General features: G+C 39.4%; 1 protein-coding gene across 2 annotated transcripts in view; it reads left to right on the top strand.

The window, feature by feature from the left end:
* AKAP6 (A-kinase anchoring protein 6) overlaps positions 1-26,398 on the top strand; it is a 657,824-nt gene that overhangs the window by 101,617 nt on the left and 529,809 nt on the right. For both annotated transcript variants that reach the window (XM_033188313.1, XM_033188311.1), the window contains exon 2: positions 19,454-19,665. The gene's annotated coding sequence lies outside the window, so the exon portion shown is untranslated. The remainder of the gene's footprint in view (positions 1-19,453; positions 19,666-26,398) is intronic.

The following is a 26,398-nucleotide window of genomic DNA, read 5'->3' as shown; positions in this document are numbered from 1 at the left end:
AGAAATATGGGATTATGTGAAAAGACCAAATCTATGTCTGATTGGTGTGCCTGAAAGTGATGGGGAAGATGGAACCAAGTTGGAAAACACTGCAGGGTATCATCCAGTAGAATTTCCCCAACCTAGCAAGGCAGGCCAACATTCAAATTCAGGAAATACAGAGAATGCCACAAAGATACTCCTCGAGAAGAACAACTCCAAGACACATAATTATCAGATTCACCAAGGTTGAAATGAAGGAACAAATGTTAAGGGCAGCCAGAGAGAAAGGTCGGGATACACACAAAGGGAAGCCCATCAGACTAACAGCAGATCTCTGGGCAGAAACTCTACAAGCCAGAAGAGAGTGGGGGCCAATATTCAACGTTCTTAAAGAATTTTCAACCCAGAATTTCATATCCAGCCAAACTAAGTTTCATAAATGAAGGAGAAATAAAATCCTTTACAGACAAGCAAATGCTTAGAGATTTTGTTACCACCAGGCCTGCCATACAAGACATCCTGAAGGAAGCACTAAACATGGAAAGGAACAACAGGTACCAGCCATTGCAAAAACATGTCAAAATGTAAAGTACATCGATGCTAGGAAGAAACTGCATCAACTAGCGAGCAAAATAACCAGCTAATATCATAATGACAGGATCAAATTCACCTATAACAATATGAACCTTAAATGTAAATGGACTAAATGGTCCAATTAAAAGACACAGACTAGCAAATTGGATAAAGAGTCAAGACCCATCAGTTTGCTGTATTCAGGAGACCCATCTCACATGCAGTGACACATATAGGCTCAAAATAAAGGGATGGAGGAAGATCTACCAAGCAAATGGAAAACAAAAAAAAGCAGGGGTTGCAATCTTAGTCTTTGGTAAAACAGACTTTAAACCATCAAAGATCAAAAGAGACAAGGCCATTACATAATGGTAAAGGGATCAATTCATCAGGAAGAGCTAACTATCCTAAATATATATGCACACACTACAAGAGCACCCAGATTCATAAAGCAAGTCCTTAGAGACTTACAAAGAGACCTAGACTCCCATACAATAATAATGGGAGACTTTAACACCCCACTGTCAACATTAGACAGATCAACGCGACAGAAAGTTAACAAGGATATCCAGGAATTGAACTCATCTCTGCACCAAGCAGACCTGATAGACATCTACAGAACAGTCCACCCCAAATCGACAGAAGATACATTCTTCTCAGCACCACATTGCATTTATTCCAAAATTGACCACATAGTTGGAAGTAAAGCACTCCTCAGCAAATGTAAAAAAACAGAAATTATAACAAATTGTCTCTCAGACCACAGTGAAATCAAACTAGAACTCAGGACTAAGAAACTCGAGCAAAACCACTCAACTACATGGAAACTGAACAACCTGCTCCTGAATGACTACTGGGTACATAACGAAATGAAGGCAGAAATAAAGATGTTCTTTGAAACCAGTGAGAACAATGATACATCATATCAGAATCTCTGGGACACATTTAAAGCAGTGTGTAGAGGGAAATTTATAGCACTAAATGCCCACAAGAGAAAGCTGGAAGGATCTAAAATTGACACCCTAACATCACAATTAAAAGAACTAGAGAAGCAAGAGCAAACACATTCAAAAGTTAGTAGAAGACAAGAAATAACTAAGATCAGAGCAGAACTGAAGGAGATACAGACACAAAAAACCCTCCAAAAAATCCATGAATCCAGGAGCTGGTTTTTTGAAAAGATCAACAAAATTGATAGACCGCTAGCAAGACTAATAAAGAAGAAAAGAGAGAAGAATCAAATAGATGCAATAAAAAATGATAAAGGGGATATCACCACTGACCCCACAGAAATACAAACTACCATCAGAGAATACTATAAACACCTCTACACAAATAAACTAGAAAACCTAGAAGAAATGGATAAGTTCCTGGACACTTACTGTCTCCCAAGACTAAACCAGGAAGAAGTTGAATCCCTGAATAGACCAATAGCAGGCTCTGAAATTGAGGCAATAATTAATAGCCTACCAACCAAAAAAACTCCAGGACCAGATGGATTCACAGCCGAATTCTACCAGAGGTACAAGGAGGAGTTGTTATCATTCCTTCGGAAACTATTCCATTCAATAGAAAAAGAGGGAATCCTCCCTAACTCATTTTACGAGGCCAACATCATCCTGACCCCATTGCCTGACAGAGATACAACAAAAAAAGAGAATTTTAGACCAGTATCCCTGATGAACATCGATGCAAAAATTCTCAATAAAATACTGGCAAACCGAATCCAGCAGCACATCAAAAAGCTTATCCACCATGATCAAGTGGCCTTCATCCCTGGGATACAAGGCTGGTTCAACATAAACAAATCAATAAATGTAATCCAGTATATAAACAGAACCAAAGACAAAAACCACATGATTATCTCAATAGATGCAGAAAAGGCCTTTGACAAAATTCAACAGCCCTAAAAACTCAATAAATTTGGTATTGATGGACCGTATCTCAAAATAATAAGAGCTGTTTATGACAAACCCACAGCCAATATCATACTGAATGGGCAAAAATTGGAAGCATTCCCTTTGAAAATTGGCACAAGATAGGGATGCCCTCTCTCACCACTCCTATTCAACATAGTGTTGGAATTTCTGGCTAGGGCAATCAGGCAAGAGAAAGGAATAAAGGGGATTTAATTAGGAAAAGAAGAAGTCAAATTGTCCCTGTTTGCAGATGACATGATTGTATATTTAGAAAACCCCATTGTCTCAGCTCAAAATCTCCTTAAGCTGATAAGCAACTTCAACAAAGTCTCAGGATACAAAATCCATGTGCAAAAATCACAAGCATTCTTATACACCAGTAACAGACAAACAGAGAGCCAAATCATGAATGAACTCCCATTCACAATAGCTTCAAAGAGAATAAAATACCTAGGAATCCAACTTACAAGGGATGTCAAGGACCTCTTCAAGGAGAACTATAAACCACTACTCAGTGAAATAAAAGAGGACACAGACAAATGGAAGAACATACCATGCTCATGGATAGGAAGAATGAATATTGTGAAAATGGCCATACTGCCCAAGGTTATTTATAGATTCAATGCCATCCCCATTAAGCTACCAATGAGTTTCTTCACAGAATTGGAAAAAACTGCTTTAACGTTCATATAGAACCAAGAAAGAGCCCACATTGCCAAGACAATCCTAAGCCAAAAGAACAAAGCTGGAGGCATCACGCTACCTGACTTCAAACTATACTACAAGGCTGCAGTAACCAAAACAGCATAGTACTGGTACCAAAACAGAGATATAGACCAATGGAACAGAACAGAGCCCTCAGAAATAATACCACACATCTCCAGCCATCTGATCTTTAACAAACCTGAGAAAAACAAGAAAAGGGGAAAGGATTCCCTATTTAATAAATGGTGCTGGGAAAATTAGCTAGCCATAAGTAGAAAGCTGAAACTGGATCCTTTCCTTACTCCTTATATGAAAATTAATTCAAGATGGATTAGAGACTTAAATGTTAGACCTAATACCATAAAAACCCTAGAAGAAAGCCTAGGTAATACCATTCAGGACATAGGCATGGGCAAGGACTTCATGTCTAAAACACCAAAAGCAATGACAACAAAAGCCAAAATTGAAAAATGGGATCTAAGTAAACTAAAGAGCTTCTGCACAGCAAAAGAAACTACCATCAGAGTGAACAGGCAACTTACAGAATGGGAGAAAATTTTTGCAATGTATTCATCTGACAAAGGGCTAATATCCAGAACCTATAAGGAACTCAGTCAAATTTACAAGAAAAAAACAACCCCATCAAAAAGTGGGCAAAGGATATGAACAGACACTTGTCAAAAGAAGACATTCATACAGCCAACAGACACATGAAAAAATGCTCAGCATGACTCGCCATCAGAGAAATGCAAATCAAAACCACAATGAGATACCATCTCACACCAGTTAGAATGGCAATCATTAAAAAGTCAGGAAACAACAGGTGCTGGAGAGGATGTGGAGAAATAAGAACACTTTTACACTATTGGTGGGACTGTAAGCTAGTTCAACCATTGTCGATAACAGTGTGGCACTTCCTCAAGGATCTAGAACTAGAAATACCATTTGACCCAGCCATCCCATTACTGGGGATATATCCAAAGGATTATAAGTCATGCTGCTATAAAGACACGTGCCCACGTATATTTATTGCGGCACTATTCACAATAGCAAAGACCTGGAATCAACCCAGATGTCCATCAATAACAGACTGGATTAAGAAAATGTGGCACATATACACCATGGAATACTATGCAGCCATAAAAAAGGATGAGTTTGTGTCCTTTGTAGGGAGATGGATGCAGCTGGAAACCATCATTCTCAGCAAACTATCACAAGAACAGAAAACCAAATACCATATGTTCTCACTCATAAGTAGGAATTGAACAATGAGATCACTTGGACACAGGAAGGGGATCATCACACACCAAGTCCTATTGTGGAGAGGGGGTAGCAGAGAAGGATAGCATTAGGAGATATACCTAATGTAAGTGACGAGTTAATGGGTGCAGCACACCAACATGGCACATATATACATATGTAACAAACCTGCACGTTGTGCACATATACCCTAGAACTTAAAGTATTAAAAAAAAAATTAACGATACCTAATGTAGATGACGGGTTGATGGGTGAAAAAAAAAAAAAAGAGGCTTTTCTCCTGCAGTCTCGAAGTCATTTTTCAAGTATCATGAAAGGAACAGAAAGGCCCAGATCACCAGCTGAATGAGAGGCCCACGTTGGTCCAGGGTACTTTGGGATCAATGACAAAGAGGTTGGGAGAGTGACCAGAGTGCAGACAAGAAAATACTGGATCATTCCTCCATCTATCTATCCTCCCATGCAAAGTTTTCTTTCTATGGGGAAGATTTTAATCATTGCTTAAGAAAGTAACCAACTGCATAGATGCACCTATGCATTGGAATTTCCTCTTTTTCTTGCATTCCTTTTATATATGGCTTCCCTTAGGGAAAATGGGGGAGGAGAGAAAGTTTATTTAACAATATATACATGGCTATATGTTTAAAAAGAAAACAACTGCAAATAGCCAAATGTGAGCAAAGCTTGATCATGAACCACAGATTTTTTAAAATCTTTCCCATAAGGGCAATTCCAAAGGGAAAGACACACTTTCTGCTTAGCAAATATGTATATAAAGTCACTAGTATGCCCATCCCAGTACATGTATACAAGGCTCAGCACAGTAAATATAGCACATGAAAAATGACAACACACCATGAAATTAATATCCTAATGAAATAAATTCATTCAAACAAAATATATCAGGAAAACTCTCACTTCCCCTCAACCCCCTGCTATCCTTCTCAGCCTCTCATAACCATCATTCTACTCTTCATCTCCAGGAGTTCAATCGTTTTAATTTTTAGCTCCCACAAATAAGTGAGAACATATGAAGTTTGTCTTTATGTGCCTTACTTATTTCATTTAACACAACAACCTCCAGTTCCATGCATGTTGCTGCAATTGACAGGATCTCATTCTTTTTTATGGCTGAATTGTACTCTATTGTGTATTTATGTATATAGCGCATTTTCTTTAACCATTCATCTGTTGATGGACACTTAGATTGCTTCCAAATCTTGGTTACTGTGAATGGTGCTGCAATAAACGTGGGAGTGCAGATATCTCTTTGATATACTGATTTCCTTTCTTTTGGATATATATCTAGGAATGGGATGGGTGGATTGTATGGTAGCTCTATTTTCAGTTTTTTGAGGAACCCTAAAACTGTTCTCACAGTGGTTATGCTAATTTACATTCCCATCAACAGTGTATGAGGGTTCCATTTTCTCCACATCCTCACCAGCATTTGTTATTGCCTGTCTTTTTGATAAAAGTCATTTTAACTGGGGTGAGATGATATCTCATTGTAGTTTTCATTTGCATTTCTCTGATGATCAATAATGTTGAGTACATTTTCATATACTTGTTTGCCATTTGTATGTCTTCTTTTGAGAAATACCTACTCAGGTCTTTTGCCCATTTTGAAATCAGATAATTCGATTTTTTTTTCCCTACAGAGTTGAGCTCCTTATATATTCTGGTTATTAATCCCTTGTCAGATGGGTAGTTTACAAATATTTTCTCTCATTCTGTGGGTTGTCTCTTTGTTGATTGTTTCCTTTGCTGTGAAGAAGCTTTTTAATTTGGTGTGATCCCATTTGTTCATTTTTTCTGTGGTTGCCTGTGTTTGTGGGGTATTACGCAGGAAACTTTTACCCATTCCAATTAAAAGATAGCTTCTAGATAAAATTAAAAATGAGAGAAACATACCAATTTAGAGATTAATAGAAGAGCCCGGCTGGGCGTGGTGGCTCACGCCTGTAATCCCAGCACTTTGGGAGGCTGAGGCAGGTGGATCACCTGAGGTCAGGAGTTTGAGACTAGCTTGGCCAACATGGTGAAACCCTGTCTCTACTAAAAATTGCAAAAGTTAGCCACGCACGGTGATGCGCGCCTATAGTCCCAGCTACTTGGGAGGCTGGGGCAGGAGAATCACTTGAACCTGGGAGGCGGAGGTTTCAGTGAGCCGAGATTGTGCCACTGTACTCCAGTCTGGGCAACAGAGTGAGACTGTGTCTCAAACAAACAAACAAACAAACAAACAAACAACAAAGAGAAGAGCCCATTTATAGGAAGCCCAGATGAGAAGGAAATATTTGGAAACTCTATTAGAAGAATAGTATTCAGATTATGCCTTTTTCTGGATTAAATGCTAAATGGCTCCCCTTTGAATGAGCCCTCTGTGAGTCACATTTAAGATCCATTCTGGGCCGGGCATGGTGGCTCAAACCTGTAATCCCAGCACTTTGGGAGGCCGAGACGGGTGGATCACGAGGTCAGGAGATCGAGACCATCCTGGCTAACACGGTGAAACCCCGTCTCTACTAAAAAATACAAAAAACTAGCCGGGCGAGGTGGCGGGTGCCTGTAGTCCCAGCTACTCGGGAGGCTGAGGCGGAAGAATGGCGTAAACCCGGGAGGCGGAGCTTGCAGTGAGCTGAGATCCGGCCACTGCACTCCAGCCTGGGCGACAGAGGGAGACTCCGTCTCAAAAAAAAAAAGAAAAAGATCCATTCTGCCCTGTGTCTAGCCTCATCTTGCACACTCCCCCTCACCTTCTGTAAGTCAAGTGAACAAAGAAAGTATATCAATGCAAATATGTCATGCTTAGTAGAAAACCTCAAAAGTTCCTGTCCTAACTAAACAAAGTTTGTGGTGATTCTTCATGTACACTAATTATCTACTTATACTTTACATAATGTGACAAAGTAGCTCTCAATTATTCACATGTTAATTATTTAGTTCAACGTTTCTCAGCCCTGATTAATCTTTAGAATAACCTGGGGGTCTAGGAACATAAATATAGCAGCTCAAATAAGCTGGTCCCCTACTTAACAATGGTTTCACTAATGATTTTTCAACTTTGGAATCGTGTAAAAGTGGTATGTATTCAGTAGAAACTGTACTTTGAGTACCCATGCAACCATTCTGTTTCTCACTTTCAGTACCATATTTGATAAATTACACGAGATAGTCAACACTTTATTATAAAATATGCTTGGTGTTGGGTGATTTTACCCAACTGTATGCTGCTTTAAGTACTCTGAGCATGTTTAAGGTAAGCTAGGCTAAGCTATGTGGTTTGGTAGTTGGGTGTATTAAATGCATTTTCTATTTATGATATTTTCCACTTACAATGGATTTATTGGGGTGTAATCTTATTGTAAGCCAAGGAGCATCTGCATTATGGTAGTTTATTTCTCTTCATTTAATTGTCCACAGTGGATGTTTCTGGTCAAAGAGCAATTTTCTCCTACTGATGATGCAGGGCTGTCCTTCTTGGGGATACACAGGGCTCTACCTCAGTCTCTCTCCCAGGCATCATCTGGTTTGCCAGACCTTTCTTACGCTGCACATCAAAGTTTACCTCTTCTAAGTTTCGTTTCTCCATAGGAATGCAATCTGGCTAATCTGATTAATTTGGGCTAATAATATTTTGTATTTCATAACACCTTATATGTTATTATAAGGTATCAATGAAAATATTAACCAATATCTATTGCATGTCTGACATATGTCAGGCACCAAGCTGGATCCTTTAACTTATACTAGAATATGAGCTCCCCAGGGACAGGGATCATGCCCTGTTTGTTCATTGATGTATCCCAAGCACCTAGAACAGTGGTGATTAATACATAGTAGATGCTCAATAAAGATTTGTTGAATGGATGTATGATTGCTAATCTTTATTATAATCTTGTAAGGCAGGTATTATCCCCATTTCCCAGAGGGGAAAAAACATAAAGCCCAGATAAATTATTTGCCCAAGGGCAGATTTTAGGTGGGAGTAATGTGCAGAAAGGAATTCAGATTTTAAAGCCTACCTTCTTTGATTCCTCCCCCAACCTTTACTTCTTTCCCTTTTCTTTGCTTGTCCCCTTCCATTTTCCCCTGTTGACCCCCTTTTCTTCCTCTTTCCTTTCCTTCCTCCCTTTTCCCTGTCCTTTTTTCCTCCTTTTTTCCCCTAATCCCTTTCGGTCCCCTTTCTCCCCCTTTTTTCCCCTCTTTTTTATTTGCTTTTCTCTTCCCCTTTACTGGTTTCCCTTTCCCCTTTAAGCTCAAATACAGCCTTTTACTTCTTAGTGGATGATAGCAATGTTAGGTAAGCAGAGCAGTTATTTTGATTTCCTGTGGCTAGTTAGTGCTGGGGCTCCAACCTAATTACCTTCCCACTAGTCTAGTTAGTATCTTTCCCACAGCATATGCTGCTTTGCAGATATCCATGGTTGTGGATGGCCGACGGTGATACCTCTCCTTTAAAAGGTTCGTTAGCTTCCAACTGATTGGACTGAATTCTGAGGTAATTTAGGAACCAAAGCAGGTTTGTCAGGGAGACCATAGGGCAAACTAGACTCAGATTCTCCTCACATCCCACCATCTGAATGACAGTTACTCATAAGGCTGGTGCCTGCAGAGGAAGAGGACTCCAAAGCTGATTTCAAAGCCTGCCTCACAGGGAGCCTCACAGAGCATCAGAAACAGCACTTCCTCAGGAACTCAGAGTGGCCCCTCTTTGGGTGGGGGTGGGGATTTAGTATTTACCTTTTCTTAGATGAACACTTGAAATATCACGTATGTAAATAGGCTGGCTCATTTTCACCTTGGGGCATCATCCTTTTCTTCGGTCTAACTTATCCAATGTAGTATATTAGTGATATTCTACAGCATCCCATTAACAATTCAAATCCTGAACCAAACATTATTCTGGTGCTGGTCAACCGCAGTGGGTATGCTTCAGTTATGCCACACTTCTTAGGTGGTTTAAGACACTAAGTCAATGCCGGGTGTGGTGGCTTATGCCTGTAATCCCATCACTTTGGGAAGCAGAGGCTGGTGGATCACTTGAGGTCAGGAATTTGAGACTAGCCTTGCCAATGTGGTGAAACCCTGTCTCTACTAAAAATACAAAAATCAGCCAGCATGGTGGTGAATGCCTATAGTCCCAGCTACTTGGGAGGCTGAGGCAGGAGAATCTCACTTGAACCTGAGAGGTGGAGGCCGCAGTAAGCTGAAATCAGATCAGGCCACTGCACTCCAGCCTGGGCGACAAAGAGAGGCTCTGTCTCAAAAAAAAAGACATTAAGCCAAGTCAACACACCAGTAAAACAGGTCCCAAATTGTTTCAATCTTACATTGTTGGGAAAAAGGTTGATTTCTTTTGCCAACTTCCAAATAAGAGCTGGGTAAGTAAGCACTGTAAACATAGAACTGAGTAAAGCAATGATTTTATTACTTGATTTTGTTCTTTTTATATCTCAATGTATATATTATTGTATATGTTGTTTTTGTGACATGTATACTTATGAGTATTATATATTTACTTTTATGTTTGTGTCTGTGTAATCCTTTTCAGAAGAATTCTATGAAGCAATAATATTTTGTATTACTGTGAAATATTTTCATAATAAGAACCTTGATAGAATGTTTATTTCAGTAGTAAATTAGTAAACAAATATAAAATGATGTCATTGACTAGTATGAGAAGGAATATTGATAATATATGCAGAAATGCATTGTCACATATGTTTTTAAATCTATATGCATATGTGTGTATATTTATATGCACACATGTTTATGTTTGACTGTTAACTTTGGAATTTTTTTTTTTTTTTTTTTTTTGAGAAGGAGTCTTGCTGTGTTGCCTAGGCTGGAGTGCAGTGGTACAATCACAGCTTACTACAACTTCTGTCTCTAGGGTTCAAGTGATTCTCCTGCTTTAGCCTCCCAAGTAGCTGGGACTGCAGGCATGCACCACAACACCCAGCTAATTTTTGTATTTTTAGTAGAGACAGGGTTTCACCATGTTGGCCAGGCTGGTCTCAAACTCCTGACCTCAGGTAATCCACCCGCCTCGGTCTCCCAAAGTGCTGGGATTACAGGCGTGAGCCACTGTGCCTATCCGGTTTTGGAATTTTTGATTGCACGTCTTTAACTGGCCAGAGGTTGGATAATGGGATGGAGGATTAAGTTGCTGAATTTGGCAAACTCAGACAAAAAGCATTTACTAGGCGAGGTGCCCGACAAGTGCTTGCTACACAACCTATACTACTCTGGAAGGCGGTCCTTGACCCGAAGGAGCTTGAAGTTGTTTCTGTGACAAACATCTGTTTAGTGGAATACAAGGCAGGCTGATGTAAAGTCTCAGCTAGAGGTAAAAGGAAGTTGATACTTATAATAGGATGTAGGATTTCAGCTCTTGTTTATTTCATAGAACCCTAGCAAATGAAAAGACTTGTGAATGGTGTACAACCCTATACATTATGATGAGCTGATTTTTAAGAGTGTATTTGTCAAACTGGATTATTCGCTAAAGAAAATGTTTCTACCCCATAAATAAATCTTTTTTGTTGGAGCTGCTGTGATTTTATTGTAGTGTACCCTTTAATATATTATTTACTGAAGGATTTTTACCTCGTAAGCATGATATAATTAATTTTCCTTAAAAAATGAGCATCTTTAAAATTATCTTGGAAATTTCCATTTTTCTAGAGTGTATTGTGTTTATGCTGAGATAATATTTGTAAATGAGGATTGATTATCAATATTTTTTCTTGGGTAAGGGACAGAGACTAAATTAAAATAACTTGTGGGGTGAAATTGCTGTGTTAGTTACAAGACAGTTGTGAATAACTTGAAAACAGGTATCATGAGCACCACTTTATTTCCTGCAAATAAGAACTCTGATGACACATGTATGTGTTTTCTTGCTGACTTGCTTTGTCATTTTAGGTCTAAGTTTTTCATTAGCAAATTATATTTTGGTATTTTAGGCAGTAAAGGAAGGGATAAAGATTTACACATATAAACCTTAGTGGAATCTTACAACATTTCAAACACTGGGGTGATAAAGAGAAAGCTTGCAGGAAGCTTATCATTGCCTGGAATGGAAATAATGTTATTTTTCTCAAAAAAATTAAGAATTAAGAAGGACTTATTAAGAAATTACTTATGCCTAGGAGTGTGACCAAAATAGCAGTACCATAAAGATCTGCCTACTTGAGGAGGGAAGATTAAGACCTGTGAAAACACTGAATAAAACAGGAAAGCCCCAGTGCAGGGTTCAAAAAGCTTGTAAACTCCTGCCTAATATGTTCATCCTCAGTGTTTTCCTTTGCCTATATAAAGCAGCACAATTGTGCTTCCATTAACACATTAAAGCCACTTGGTTCCCTGTCAAATGTTTGTGTTTGGAGTTAAAATCAAAATGAAACAGCAAAACACTGGTCGACCGGGTGTTGTGGCTCATTCCTGTAATCCTAGCACTTTGGGAGGCCGAGGTAGGCAGATTGCTTAAGCCCAAGAGTTCAAGACCAGCCTGGGCAACATGGTGAAACCCTATTCTCAAAAAAAGCACAAAAATTACCTGGGCATGCTGGCACGCCTATAGTCCCAGCTACTCAGGAAGCCGAGGTGGGAGGATCACCTGAGTTTGGGAGGTTGAGGCTGCATTGAAGTGTCATTGTGCCACTGCACTCCAGCCTGGGCAACAGAGATCCTGTCTCAAAACAATAAGACAAAAACAAAAACAAATAAAAACACTATAAAGTTCTGTAAAGTCAGACAGGAGAAAATCTTGAATTCAGAAGGATGTCAGAGAAATCTCTGAACTGGTTAGGGCAAGTTTCTGTGGGCAAAATCACCCCAAGATCCACTTCAGATTCCAAATCTAATGTTCGTTCAAGATCTGATCTACCCTCCCTGGGATTGTTGAGGTTTTCGTCTTTGCCGATGGGAATTTTGCCTAGGAAAGGAGAGGAATGGAACTCAGGCTCATTGAGATGGTGGTCACTATCGTAAATTTGGGAATGTTCAGGAGTAAAGGAGGATAATATCTTGCATCTACCTTGTGAGTAGGTCTTACCCGTACTGGCCCTGAACCTAACCCTTTGAAGGGGTCTCAGCTCTGAGGCTGTAAACCCCTCTGGGACCTAAGAGCTTTTCTTTTCCCTTCCTAGGAAGCTGCATCTTATGGTGCCTACTTATACATTACACAATTTCTCAGATGACTTTGTGGATCAGGTAGGCCTCTGTTTACTGTGACTAAACCTCCAAGCTATACACTGCCTTAGGCAGAAACAGGGACTTTTGGACTCATAACCAACAGAACCAGAGTAAGGCTGATTTCTGGCACAAGTGGTGAGAGAATAGTGTTCCTTTTTCTCAACTCAGCTCTGCTCTTCTTGTGTTGGCTTTATTCTTAGGTTCTTCATTCATGAATACAAAATGGATGAGCAACTTTAGACTTGACATCCTTTCCTATTCAAAATCAGGAACCAATAGTGATTTTCAGTAAAATGTTATATTGCTTCTCAGTGGCTTCAGTGGTATCCCATGTACACCTGTGAGCTAATTTCCATGGGTTGGGGGAATGTAATAAACTGATTAGCTTAAGATTGATTGGGTTAGATTCCTAATCTACTCCATACTCCATTCCTTTGGTTAGATTCCCACCCAAAGCATGTAAGTTTGAATGTAGAAAAAGGTGATATCTTAAGAGGAAATAATAAATGCAAACATTAGGTAACAAAATAACTGAATTTATATACCGTTATTACTGCTGAAAGTTCCGTTCTGATTGCCAATGATTCATAATCATCAGGCAATAATTTATTCTTTACATGGCTACCTATATAAAGCAGAGGGATGCTGAGCATTCAACAACAATAGCAGCCACATATATGCACTGTGCCTAAATATCTGATGTCCAAATATTTTTGGCCTCCAAATACTCTCAGAAAGTATAGAAAGTGTACTGATTGAAGCAGCATCCACAGTCAGCATGGGCTTCTGATCATATAGACATGTGGTTAGAGTGTTTGAATACTTTTCTATTCTGTGAATGAAGGTCTTTTTTAAAGCCAGAATTGGGCACGGTTGGTAGAGGATTCACTAAACCCTTTCTCCTTCTGCATCAGATTTTGACCTTTGGTTAACTCTCTAACTCTGTTCCCTTGAAAACAGTAAAATGTCAACCATGTTGTTGGGTAACATTGGTTAGAGTAAAAATGACCCTTGGTTAGTGAAAATGACTGCCTTGGAGAAGGGGAATTTACCTGGTCTGTCTCTGACTCTGCTCTCCAAGAGGGGTTGTTTGTTTACTCTGTCATGGCCCTGTTCCATTCATTATATTCCCTGGTTACATCTGAAATGGGAGATGAGGAGTAAGCCCTTCTTAGTAGCTAGTTTGAGATAACCATAAATTCTAAGAGGAAGCTGTAGTTTTGGGCTTCTCTGGGTGCAGTGACTCTTGTAACCAGGTGTGGCTCTTGGAGGGATCTGGAAGTTATGCCTATAAAGTTGTTACAAAGATACTGGTTTCTGTGAGGAATGAGGCTTTCAAGGCTGAGCACTCTTGAACTTGCCTAATGTGTTCTTACCTCTGTTCTTAAACTGTCACCTGGGGACCAGATAGAATAGTTTTGGATACTGTATAGATGTTCCATGGATTACCACAAGACTCCAGAGAAGAGGAATGCCTGATGCTGCTCTGTTGGCAAACTCTCTGAGTAGGCTGCTGCCAAATGTTGGCTGTGATAGTCTTATACACCTGAATGTTCAATTGAGCTTAAGAAAACTCACTGAAGGTATTTCAGACACATATGTAAAATGCAGCCTGAAGCAAGGATCATATTCCTGATCTCATGATGTGGCAGAACTGGATAACTGTGCATTTTAGCTGTTTCCTTCTCTCTTATGGCACAAAGCTAAATTCTATTTTCCAGCTTATCTTGAAATAGGTATAGCCATTTGACCAACTTCTAACCAGTAGAATGTGGGGTGAAAGTGAAGAAGGGTACTTCCAGATCTAGCCCATGAAAACCTCCCCATGTACCATCTCCCATCTTTCCTCAGTTGGTCAACTGATGCCCAGGAATCTAAGGCATCAGAGGAAGGTGAAACCTCAAGAGAGAGGTCTTGAATGACCACGTAGAAGGTCATCTGCAGTCAGGAATATTCAGTTAGAGTTCAAATGAATAAGACATACACAATTATATTTAGCCAGAGTAATTTAGGGGCTTAGCTGTGAAATACGTTTACTAATTTACACATTCCTCAGATCTACAAATTTTCTCATTGTATACTAGGAGATGCAGGCCAGCTGCATTTTCAGAAATGGCTTTAAGATTTTTAAGAACCCTAACATGCAAACACAAGATGTATGTTTGCATCATGAGCTGATGATTTGGAAATAATACTAATTTGCTTTCGAAATAATAACAATTTGGGATACAGCTTTGTCTTAGTTCATATTTTGCTGCTATAACAATATCTAACACTGAGTAATCTATAAGCAGTAGAAGTTTATTTGGCTCACAGTTCTGGAGGCTGGAAGTCCAAGATCAAGGGGCTGCATCTGGTGATGACCTTCTTGCTGAATCATAACATTGTGGAAGAGATCACATGGTGAGAGAGGGTGAGAATGCAGGAGATGGAAAAAGGGGGCTGAACTCCTGCAGTCACTAAATTACTCCTATGATAGTGGTGTTAGTCTATTCATGAGGGCCCTACCTCTTAAATATCATCGCAATGGCAATTAAGTTTCAACATGAGCCTAGTTCCAGCTACTTGGGAAGCTGAGGCAGGAGGATTCATTGAGCTCAGGAGTTTGAATCCAGTCTGGGCAGCATATTGAGATGCCTCCTCTTAAAACAAAACAAAACACAAAACAAAAACAAACAAACAAAAAAATCAGAAAACCAAACCCATGAATTTTTGAGGGAGCACTCAAACTATAGCCAATGCCTACTTACAAATAGGAAAAAACGGCCAGGAGGAAACATTTCTATAAATGTTGCTGTCTGCAAATGATACTACCAGATTTCTGTCTTGTCAGTTCAGGATGGCAGAGAAAGATTGGAGGCAGACTGAGTTGTGCAGAAGGTGAGAGAAGTTTTATTTTTTCCTTCTTCTGTAGCCCCAGGCTGAATAGGAGGTTTAGTGGTGTTCTAGTTCATTGCTGTTTACAGTCATATTTAGTTGTAGATGGACAGCCAATGGAACATTAGTCTATGAAAAAAGGATTCTGTGGTTAAATATAAATTAGGAAAAGACTGCATACTATATTTCTACAGGAGAGTCTCAATGCATATTAGCAGATTTAAAACTCTTAGAAAATCTGCAGTCTGTTTAATAAATGGTGCAGGGAAAATTGGCTAGCTATATGCAGAAAACAGAAACTGGACCCCTTCCTTACACCTTATACAAAAATTAATTCAAGATGAATTAAAGACTTAAATGTAAAATCTGAAACCATAAAAACCCTAGAAGAAAACCTAGGCAATACCATTCAGAACATAGGCATGGGCAAAGACTTCCTGACTAAAACACCAAAAGCAATTGCAACAAAACCCAAAATTGATAAATGGGATCTAATCAAACTAAAGAGCTTCTGCATAGCAAAAGAAACTCTCATCAGAGTGAACAGGCAACCTACAGAATGGGAGAAAATTGTTGTAATCTACCCATCTGACAAAGGTCTAATATCCAGAATCTATAAGGGACTTTAAAAAAGTTTACAAGAATAAAAGAACCCCATCAAAAAGTGGGCAAAGGATATGAACAGACACTTCTCAAAAGAAGACATTTATGTGGCCAAGAAACATATGAAAAGAAAGCTCATCATCACTGGTCATTAGAGAAATGCAAATCAAAACCACAATGAGATACCACCTAATGCCAGTTCAAATGGCGATTATTAAAAAGTCAGGAAACAACAGATGCTAGAGAGGCTGTGGAGAAATAGGAACGCTTTTACACTGTTGGTGGGAATGTAAATTAGTTCAACCATTGTGGAAGACAGTGTGGTGATTCCTCAAGGACCTAGAACTAGAAATACTATTTGACCCAGCAATCCCATTACTGGGTATATACCCAAAGGATTATAAATCATTCTACTATAAAGACACATGCACATGTATGTTTATTGCAGCATTATTTACAATAGCAAAGACTTGGAACCAACCCAAATCCTCATCAATGATAGTCTGGATAAAGAAAATGTGGCACATATACACCATGGAATACTATACAGCCATAAAAAAGAATGAAGCTGGAAGCCATCATTCTCATCAGACTAACGCAGGAACAGGAAATCAAACACTGCATGTTGTCACTCATAAATGGGATTTGAACAATGAGAACACATGGACACAGGGAGGGGAACATCATACACTGGGGCCCATCAAGGGGTTGGGGCAAGGGGAGGGAGAGCATTAGGACAAATAGCTAATTCATGCAGGGCTTAAAACCTAGATGACGGGTTGATAGGTGTAGCAAACCACCATGGCACATGTATACCTGTGTAACAAACCTGAACATTCTGCACATGTATCCCAGAACTTAAAGTAATATAAAATAAAAAAAGAAAGTCTGCAATAAAGGAACATGTTTTTGACACTGTCACTTTATCATAAATAATGATATATAATATAATCTTGTTAGAAAATTTATTATATTTTATTAAATTATTATAATTTTGTCTATAAATAGATAATTTATTCAGAATAAACTACCCCAGAATCTCGGTGGTGGTTTGTTTCTCACTCATTGGAGCCCAGTGTAGGTCAATGGGTAGTTAGGAGAAGATGGTTGAGCTCCATGCAGTCATTCAGGGACCCAGGCTCCATCCACAACGTGTGGCCATTATCTTTCTGGGCTTCAGAGTTCCACTGGATTCTTTGCATCCAGCTAGCAGGACAGGAAAATATGAAGAAGAGACACTTGGTCTTAGCCATCTTTGGAGGTGATGCTTTCCACTTCCACTTCCGTTTCATTGGTGAGTGCCATTTTGTGGGCCAGCAATTTAGCTAGTTCAGGTTGTTAAAAGTTTGACCTGGCCTCAGGTTTGATGAGTCATCCATTTCTTCCCACCAAACTATTGACTTGCTTCTGGAAAAGACGATTAACAAGATTCTTACCATCTTGAGAAGCCATATTCAAATCTGGACCACCTGCTCCCACCCTGTCCTCTCTTCTTTATAGCATGTGGATTTTAGCTCTGGAAAGACTAATCTTGTTCTATAATAGCTCCACATCTTTTTATCTTCTCCAGAGGCTGAGGGGTTCTTCAGAGATATCTTAAAGAGTCAGCTTATAGCAAATGAAGTTGGAGGGAGTGGTTGAGAATGGCTTATCAGTCTGGGCTCTGGGCTTCTTATCTTGCCTCAACCAAGGCAGTCCAGCTTTGATCTGAATCATTAAAATAAAGGTTATATTACTAATGAAAAACCTGAAAACTATGGTTATTAGCTAAATCAATCTTCTCTGCAGATGAAAAACTTGAGGCCCCAGGAAGTTAATCAATTGGCCTGATGTCACACAGATGCTCTAGGAGGACCTGGCATTTACAGTTGGGTTTTCTCACTCTCGGATCCATGCTCTTTGCACTGGGGTAGCTGCCTACTACTTCTCTCCTTGTGTGTGGCATGTGGTCTGAGGTCTAAGATAAAGTGGGGGAGTCAGGCTCTGCTGATGCCACTGAGGGCCTACGCAGGCAGATTCACCTCCTGCTTTGGTCTCTTAATTCCTCTCTAGGTGAAGCAAGAACAAGTCTGTCTTCCCATCTAGGGCAGGGTTGCTCTGTGCGAGGTTGATGGTGCACCCTGCTGGGATCTTGGCACTTCTCAGGCATTTTGTTAGCCCCTGTTTACAAAGACACTGCCTGAATTCCTTCTGCCACTCATCCCACACCCCCTATGCTGGTGGTTAACAGTGTCATTTTAAAATCTCAAGCAGGAGGAGACAACATAATTGTCTCATTATATTTTAAACTTTTGGAATGTTGTTCTTTTTCAGAGTTGTGAAGACAGAGTGGATACAGGTCAGCTTGATTCTGTTTTTTTTCTCTATTAATGGCCTGCAAATATTAAATATACAAAACACAGGCTGCTGTGTCCATATCTCCTTCCCCCCAGTTCTCAGCACATGGTATTTGTTTCTGCTCAGGACTGGAAAGAAGTGATTGCTTTAGGTTTGCTTTTCTTTTACCAACTGGAGAAATACCTTACTGTGTCTTGTTTAAATATGGCTTTTCACCCAGTTCCAGCTTTTGGGGTTGGGGAGGAGCATGAATAATCTGTGTGGTAGGCAGTTTTATTGCTCAGAAAAGAAAAAAACAGACCCCAATGTTTGGAATGCCAATGATTTAGGAAGTTTCTAGCAGGTCTGCTACTTGTTCCAATCACTACGTTTTGGCCATCAAAGGGAGGGGTTCCTTGCAGGCCAAAGGAAGAGTCACTAGAAGTTGAGGGTCACGTGTTATGCCCCTCTAGATTCCGAACTTCCCTTTGCTGCCTATCTGATGACCAGGTGAAAGCTGAGATTACTCTACATGAGAAGGTTCTGTGGGTTGGTGTTCATCAGGGAAAATGACCAGGACAGACTTCATTGGCCAAGGGTTTGTCCATGTTTTGAGAATTAAAACTTGTTTACTTGAGAGAGTCATTTGGTCAGCTGTTTATATTCCATTTTAAATTATTTTTGTGCTCACTGTTTTGTTCTTTTGGTCTTTGACAGATGAGCAAAAATTATTTTTAATAACTTTTAAAAAGCTATCCCAGTGCTGACCAGGGAGGAAAAGGTGATCAAATTGTCTAATAAGGAAACACTACACATTTCAGTTTTTATTAGCTTAGTACTAATTCTATTTTCTCCTCCTATCTTTTTTTCTAAATGTTAACAACAAAGTGGGAGATAATTTTTATTTTTTCCAAAATGCTTTCAGGGAAATCCCTTCTAAACCTATGGATTTTAGTCCAATGAGGAATCCTCTTCCTTTGGTCTAAATTTTGCATATCGTCTGTTTCTTACAGGGCTTCCGTATTGTCTCAGGCTCCACTGGAAATGCAGCAAGGATTCCTAGCACATCCCAGTTGCCATAGCAACAGCAGTCTTTCCCATAATGAGCTGCATCATCTGAACTGATGTCACAGCATCATGCAGCAGGTCAAACAAGGCATCTCCTAGTATTGCATCCTACAGATGTGCTGTAAACATCAAAAGAAGACGGTGGGATCAGGAGATGGTGAGTGTTAAATGTCTGGGCCTTAATTGCATGGCTGTTTTGTTGGTTAGTCGGTGTCTGCTAAGGCGGAGATTGGGGGATGTTGTCTTTGCTTAAAATGGACTGAGGAAAGAAGGGCTGTTTTACCTAAATCTGTTTTTCAGGCTGCTGGGTTAAGACAAAGGCCTGTAAGAGTCATACAGGAATTAAAATATGTAGAATTATTCTTGCTCCAGCTCTGTCTGTTATTTTTAAGTGTTCTTACAGAATTTTTCATAAACATAAGATGATTTTCAATTGCAAAACCCCAAATAAGCTTTAAAATGAGTAGTTAACACTATTTAAGCATTGTAAAAATAATAGATTTCTTTTTGGGAGGCAGAGCTAATTGGCCCCCTCTTTGCTCTTGTGAAATATGAAATATTTAGTGATTTGCAGTATGAAATTCAGTATTTACCTCGGTTGGGTTTCAGTTTCTTCATGGCAAGGAACAAATGCTGAATAAGCATTTGACATAACCCTGATGTGAAAGGGGATCTCTTGCATATTCAAGACAGAATTTATTAAAAGCATAAAGACCTAACACAAATGAAATTATTTGAGCCTTTTGATCTATATGGTAGTTCTTCAACCCATGTCCTTCAGAGTTAGTTGAAAGACTGCCACATATTTTTCCATCTCTAGCTAGTCTCTGAAATAGCTGGAGTTGTTTGCAGACTGACTTGTAACTGAGAAAGGAACAAGTCTCCTCTCTGCGGCAGTTGCAGTGAAGGGTAGCCTGGGGGAGAGCCTCTGAAGTGGCAGTGGTGTTGCCATCCCTTGCTTAACTTTAACAAAAATCTGGGTATGATAAATAAATATCAGGGTCCTCAGTGGTTGTAGGGAATACAGATCTCTGCACTCAGTCATAACCTCAACTCAATTCCAAAACTCTAAACATGTATCATTTTCATTTCAACTCCTAGCTCTGATTTTAGGCATCTTCATTATTTTTTTTTTTTCTAAAAAATTAGTCTGACAGGGCCAGATAAGGAGCGGTGTGTTGCCTTTTGTTTTGGGAAATGAAATGGATTTCCCTGGTGCAGCTGATTGCTACTAGGGGAGAGAAAGGAGGAGGCACATGTCAGTTCAATTGATCAATATGTCCACTTAGAATCAGGGAGTGGTCTTGTGGCTTAATGCTGCCAAATTGATAGTTTTTACTCAAAAAGTCTTACACGAAAGAATGGCAACCATTGAATTCCTCTTCTTTTAGTCTGTTTATTGAGGCTAAAGAGATGTATTGTGGAAAGCAGGAAAAGCAATACTTTAGCTAGCTTTGAGTGATTTGTTTATATTTATTTATTTATTTATTTTTGCACAGAATTGAGCATGTTAGTACCATTAGGCACCAGCCAGAGGAAAGGCCTCAGATTTTAATTTGTTTGTTTATACCACATCACGCATGCTTGCTACTCTCAGTCCTTTAAGCTTATGTTTCTGACATGCAGCTGTATAGGATGGGAAAGGTCAGCTCAGCCTGGCTTTATCGCAAGCACTTAGGAGCATGAATTGTTCATTGCCTGCTTTTTTATGTCATATAATGTGAGCAGAAAGCTCTGCTGGGACTGCTGGGTGTGAATGCATCTAAGTCAAAAGCTCTAAGGTGACAGGGAAGAGTGCTAGATGGTGATGGGGGAAGGGAAAGTATGTCTCATAGCTAGATTATAAATCCGGAGAAAATCACTTAGTGCCTATTAGAATTCTCTTAAAGTATTATTTCTGAAGAAGAGCAACCAAGAAAGACTTTTTTGGTAACATGAATTTCTAGGAGTGAAAAAAAGCAAAAGGCAGCATTTTAATGAGTTTTCTATTTGCTTAATTCTTGTCTCTTTTGTCTAAAGTGCTCTTCAGCTGCTTCATCGTGGTTGATTTGTTCAATTACTGGAAGTCACAAAAGCTAGATTCCTTAAGGGCAGTGTTAGAAAAAGTGGAGTCATGCTTTGAGGGTGGGGAAGGGCGCTGGTGGGTGTGGACTGACGCAGTTATCTAGTGGAACATCCTCCCGGTTCAGACAAGCCTGTAATTTTTCCCCCCACAAATGTTCAAAATGCAATTACAGTTCTCCAACTTTATGCTTTTGTGCTCTTTTTGCTCCAGGAGAACAAAGCCCTGGTAATGGGAGCTGTCATCCTAATGTTTTGTTTCTTCGTTTCTTTGCAGAGGGCCACAGCCTGTGCTGCTCTCTGATTAGCTGCATGTCTTAATTACTGGCTCAGTTTTAATATATCCCCAAGAGGTGGATGGTGTGTGTGTGTGTGTGTATATATAGGGGAAGGACGCGATTTTTCTATGGCTGTATTTATTGGTGCCTCACTGAAACTTTCTACAATTTATGGAATTTTGTTTCACAGTAATGAGAGATCATCAAGACCATGTTTATTGGACAAAGTTTAGGCCATGGAAGCCTCACAAGAAGTTAATGTCCTCTGTACTTTTGGTTATGGCTTTCATAAATAAATTACAAAGTTACAAAGAAGTTAATTATTTGCTGGTAACTAGGCCACTTAGGGATGATAAAAATAATAATCATAATAACAATCATAGCTATCATTTATTCAGTTCTCACTGTGTATCAGTACTGATTTAAGTTTTGTGTATATCTTATTTAGCTCTTATAATTATTATTATAATGAAGTAGAGAGTAATAATCTCACTTTATAGGATTAGGTGTTATTATTCACATTTTGGAAAAAGCAGCCCTTAGCCAGGCAAATAAACTTAGCTAAGGTTATGTAGTTAATAAGTGATTCCAAATCATTGCACTCTGGCTATGCAGCACACATGCTTACCCATGGTCATCTGTTTTGTGATATCTTTACTGTATATACCATACAGATCAGTCATCTATACTCTATCACATGTACCCCACCCCTCCTCATTCTGATTGGAAAATCAGATTTCACATATAGAATGAAATCTCATTTGCAACACTAAGATTGATTTCGCTGTAAGGACGAGGATGAATCTTGATCAGATGTGAATATTTACTTTGTACCTAGAGATTTAAGTAACCACAAGTTGATGCTTAGACCTTTGCCACTACCCTTGCTTGACATAACTTTCTAGCAGGATCTCTGTATGGAAAATGTTACATCAGTAAGTGTGGGCATGATGGATTTGCACTCAAAGCAGGTCTTACCTGAGTCAGTAATGATTCAACTTTGTTATATACCTGTTTTATCAGCTATATTTGTGGTGCTTTGTTAACTTTAAGATGTTTGTATTCCCTGGTGTTGCCAGGGAAGCAGAAACTTCTCTCACAGTCTGGAAAGTGTAACCTGAATCTATCTCTTAGGTTAAGAAGATAGAGGATTTATTTTGCTGAATGTATCAGTGGCTGAAACCAAACCCTGTCTATCTCTGACAAAGTACAAGAATGATAGTCTTGTGTAATATCCTGGAAGCCTTGTGTTTGAGGAGAGCTGATACAGTCATTTCTGTATCATCTTGCTCATCCCCAGCTATCCACGCCCAGCATCATTATTGGGCTCTAAGGGCTGTTCTTTGTTTGAGTGTGGGGCTAATGCACACACTGACAGCATGTTGATATTGATTCCAGTATGGTGAATACTTAGAAATATTATTCCACAGGGCTTATTAGCCTTTTCTAGGTTCCAGGAAGAAGTTAACCTTTGTCCCAACCTGCTCCAAAGAGGCCCAAGCTTGTGTCTGCATGAGGTACAGGAATGAGAGGCTGATCAGAAAGCATCAAAGCTACTAGGTGCATTGACTACAGGAGTTAGGTTCCAATTAGGAAATAAAATAGCCAGTGGAATTTAAGGAAGTTGGTGGTCTTGCTACATGTCTCTGATTTTTTTTTTCTATTTGTAATCCTAGAACACATGAAAGGCAATTTGTTTTGATCCCATGGATTCAATTCAATAAGTATTTATTGAGTATCTCGTATATGCCAGGCATTGTCAGGGAATCTATAGCAATGAGCAAGACAGTTGCAAATCTCTTCCCCCACTACATTCTAGAGGGGAAGGGAAAAATGGGTAAATTTGTAAAATAATTGATTCCCTCTAATACTGCAATACTATTTCTATTTACTTTTTATCCCCTGTGCTATTAGAAAAGCCCATTATCTGTGCACATTTGTATAGGTACATATACATATATGGTTTATATGTGGAGGTAAACTTACTGCATTAAATAATAACTTTTCTTGCTTGGGTTTGGATTAGAATCTTTCTGGATGTGGACAAGACTAATATGGCAATTAGCATTTTTTGGGAATAAGCTATTTTGAGAAATAAAATTATAATTAGTCAAATAGTGCATGTCTATCTCAGTTGACAAACTTGACATATGGAAATATGAAATGTGTATGGCAGATCAGTTAAGGAGAGATATTTTTATTTTTATAAAAGATATGCATCACCTTTAAAAACTGTTTGTCCAGAGAGCCCTCTAAATTGAGCATTCCAGCCAGCCTGCTGATGGAGGTATGTACCATACAAGGACAGGTATACCAGTTACCTTCAGCCTCATCTAATCACCCTAGTGTGCCTTACAGTATCGCTTTAAATGGGAAGCATTTCTCTAAACAGTCATATTGACTGAACTCTGTAGATGGGCCATGAGTGTGGTTTTTCAGAGGAATAGCAATCCTTATAGGACTTTGGCCATGGCAACAGAGTTTTAGGTACACTAGCCCCTCCTCCGCCCTTATTTGTGATTTAGCCTTTTGTGGTTATGGTCATCCATGGTTTGAAAATATTCAACGGAAGATTGCAGAAATAAACATTAAATTTTAAATTATGTGCTGTTCTGCATAGTGCAATGAAATCTCACACCATTCTGTTCTGTCCTGCCTGGGATGTGAATCATCCTTTTGTCCAGTATATCCATACTGTATATGCTACCAACTTGTTAAGTCACTTAATAGCCGTCTTGGTTTTCAGATCAACTATCTCACTATCATAATGCTTATGTTCAAATAACCTTTATTTTACTTAATAATGACTCCACAGTTCAAGATTAGTAATGCCGGCATATAGTTACAATTGTTCTGTTTTATTATTAGTTATTGTTAATCTCTTATTGTGTCTAATCTATAAATTAAACTTTATCATAGGTATATATGTATAGGAAAAAACATAGTAGGTTTTGTTGCTATCCATGGTTTCAGGCATCCACTGGGGGTCTTGGAATGTATCCCCTGATAATGAGGGGGACTATTGCATTTTGAATTAATAAGGCATACAGTTTCTCCTCCACAAGCACATACTGGTCAGTAATTGAATTCCTGAGCTGGTTTTAAGACTTGATGAAGATAAAGGACAGACTTTGTTTTCCTCATAAACCACCAGCCATATTTTTCTCTGTTCTTCAGCCATGGGGCATGCTCCAAACTTTTCCAACCATCTTGCGGTGGTGTGCTTTAAGTCACAAGTGGAAGTAGGGAGAGAATTTGGAACCTTTATTTTATTTTCAGATTCTTTTTGGAGACAGGGTTTTACTCTGTTGCTCAGGCTAGATTGCAGTAGTGCAATCATTGCTCCCTGCAGCCTCGAAATTCTAGGCTCAAACGATCCTCCCACTTCAGCCTCCCAAGTGGTTAGGACTGCAGGTACACATCACCCCACCTGGCTAGTAGAGCCTTTAGAATGGGGTCTGGGACGGGCGCCGTGGCTCAAGCCTGTAATCCCAGCACTTCGGGAGGCCGAGACGGGCGGATCACGAGGTCAGGAGATTGAGACCATCCTGGCGAATACGGTGAAACCCCGTCTCTACTAAAAGAATACAAAAAACTAGCCGGGCGAGGTGGCGGGCGCCTGTAGTCCCAGCTACTCAGGAGGCTGAGGCAGGAGAATGGCGTAAACCCGGGAGGCGGAGCTTGCAGTGAGCTGAGATCCGGCCACTGCACTCCAGCCCGGGCGACAGAGCAAGACTGCATCTCAAAAAAAAAAAAAAAAAAAAAAGAATGGGGTCTCAAACTGGCTAATACATGAGCAAAACCTAGCCTGCAGCTTGTTTTGTATGGCTGCTGGGCAGGCTTTATGGGTGTGCAACCTGTGTAGTTGCATAGGGCCCTGCACTGAGAAGGGTCCACACTTAGTTTAATACTCTGCTGTAACCATCTTGAAATTCTTAAAATAATTTTTAAATAAGAGGCTCCACATTTTTATTTTGCAGTGGACCTTATGTAGCCAGTCCCATATGGCCCTTTTGGTGCACCCACTGCCTGAGCCCTGTAGATGTTTGAGTTTGAGACTCCCTGCTTCCTCCTGCTCTGGAACAATTCAAACAGAAATTGTAGTGCTTAGAAAAACTAAGGGACCATTGTCAAAACAACCCAGAGCCAGGCCCTTGTACATGGTAATTCAGTGGCATGCACAGGAACTCAGTGGCGTTTCTTTTATAGGCAATGGGGGGTGTATTACATTATCCTTGAAGATATTTTTTGATATTACATGAGGTAAGATATTACCTGAAGATATTTGGTAGGTCAGTTTATTTGTCACCACCATTGCTTTCAGGGGAGAAATCAAATCTTTGCAAAGCAAGCTAATTAACCATCCTGTTGGTTCAATGTTTATATTAATTCTCTTGCCCTTTGTTTACTACTTGATTACTTTTATCACCTTCTTTGTTTAACTCTCATTTAAATTACACAACATATTTATGCTGTCTGGGTATTTTTTTTTTTTTTTAGTACTATCCTTTTTTTCCTTTTTTTTTTTTTTTTTTTTAATTCTCTCTCTAC

The sequence above is a fragment of the Trachypithecus francoisi genome, unplaced genomic scaffold, assembly GCF_009764315.1.
Source record: "Trachypithecus francoisi isolate TF-2019V2 unplaced genomic scaffold, Tfra_2.0 Lachesis_group3, whole genome shotgun sequence".
Taxonomy (NCBI): Eukaryota; Metazoa; Chordata; class Mammalia; order Primates; family Cercopithecidae; genus Trachypithecus; species Trachypithecus francoisi.
This window is presented reverse-complemented; position numbering and strand designations above follow the sequence as displayed.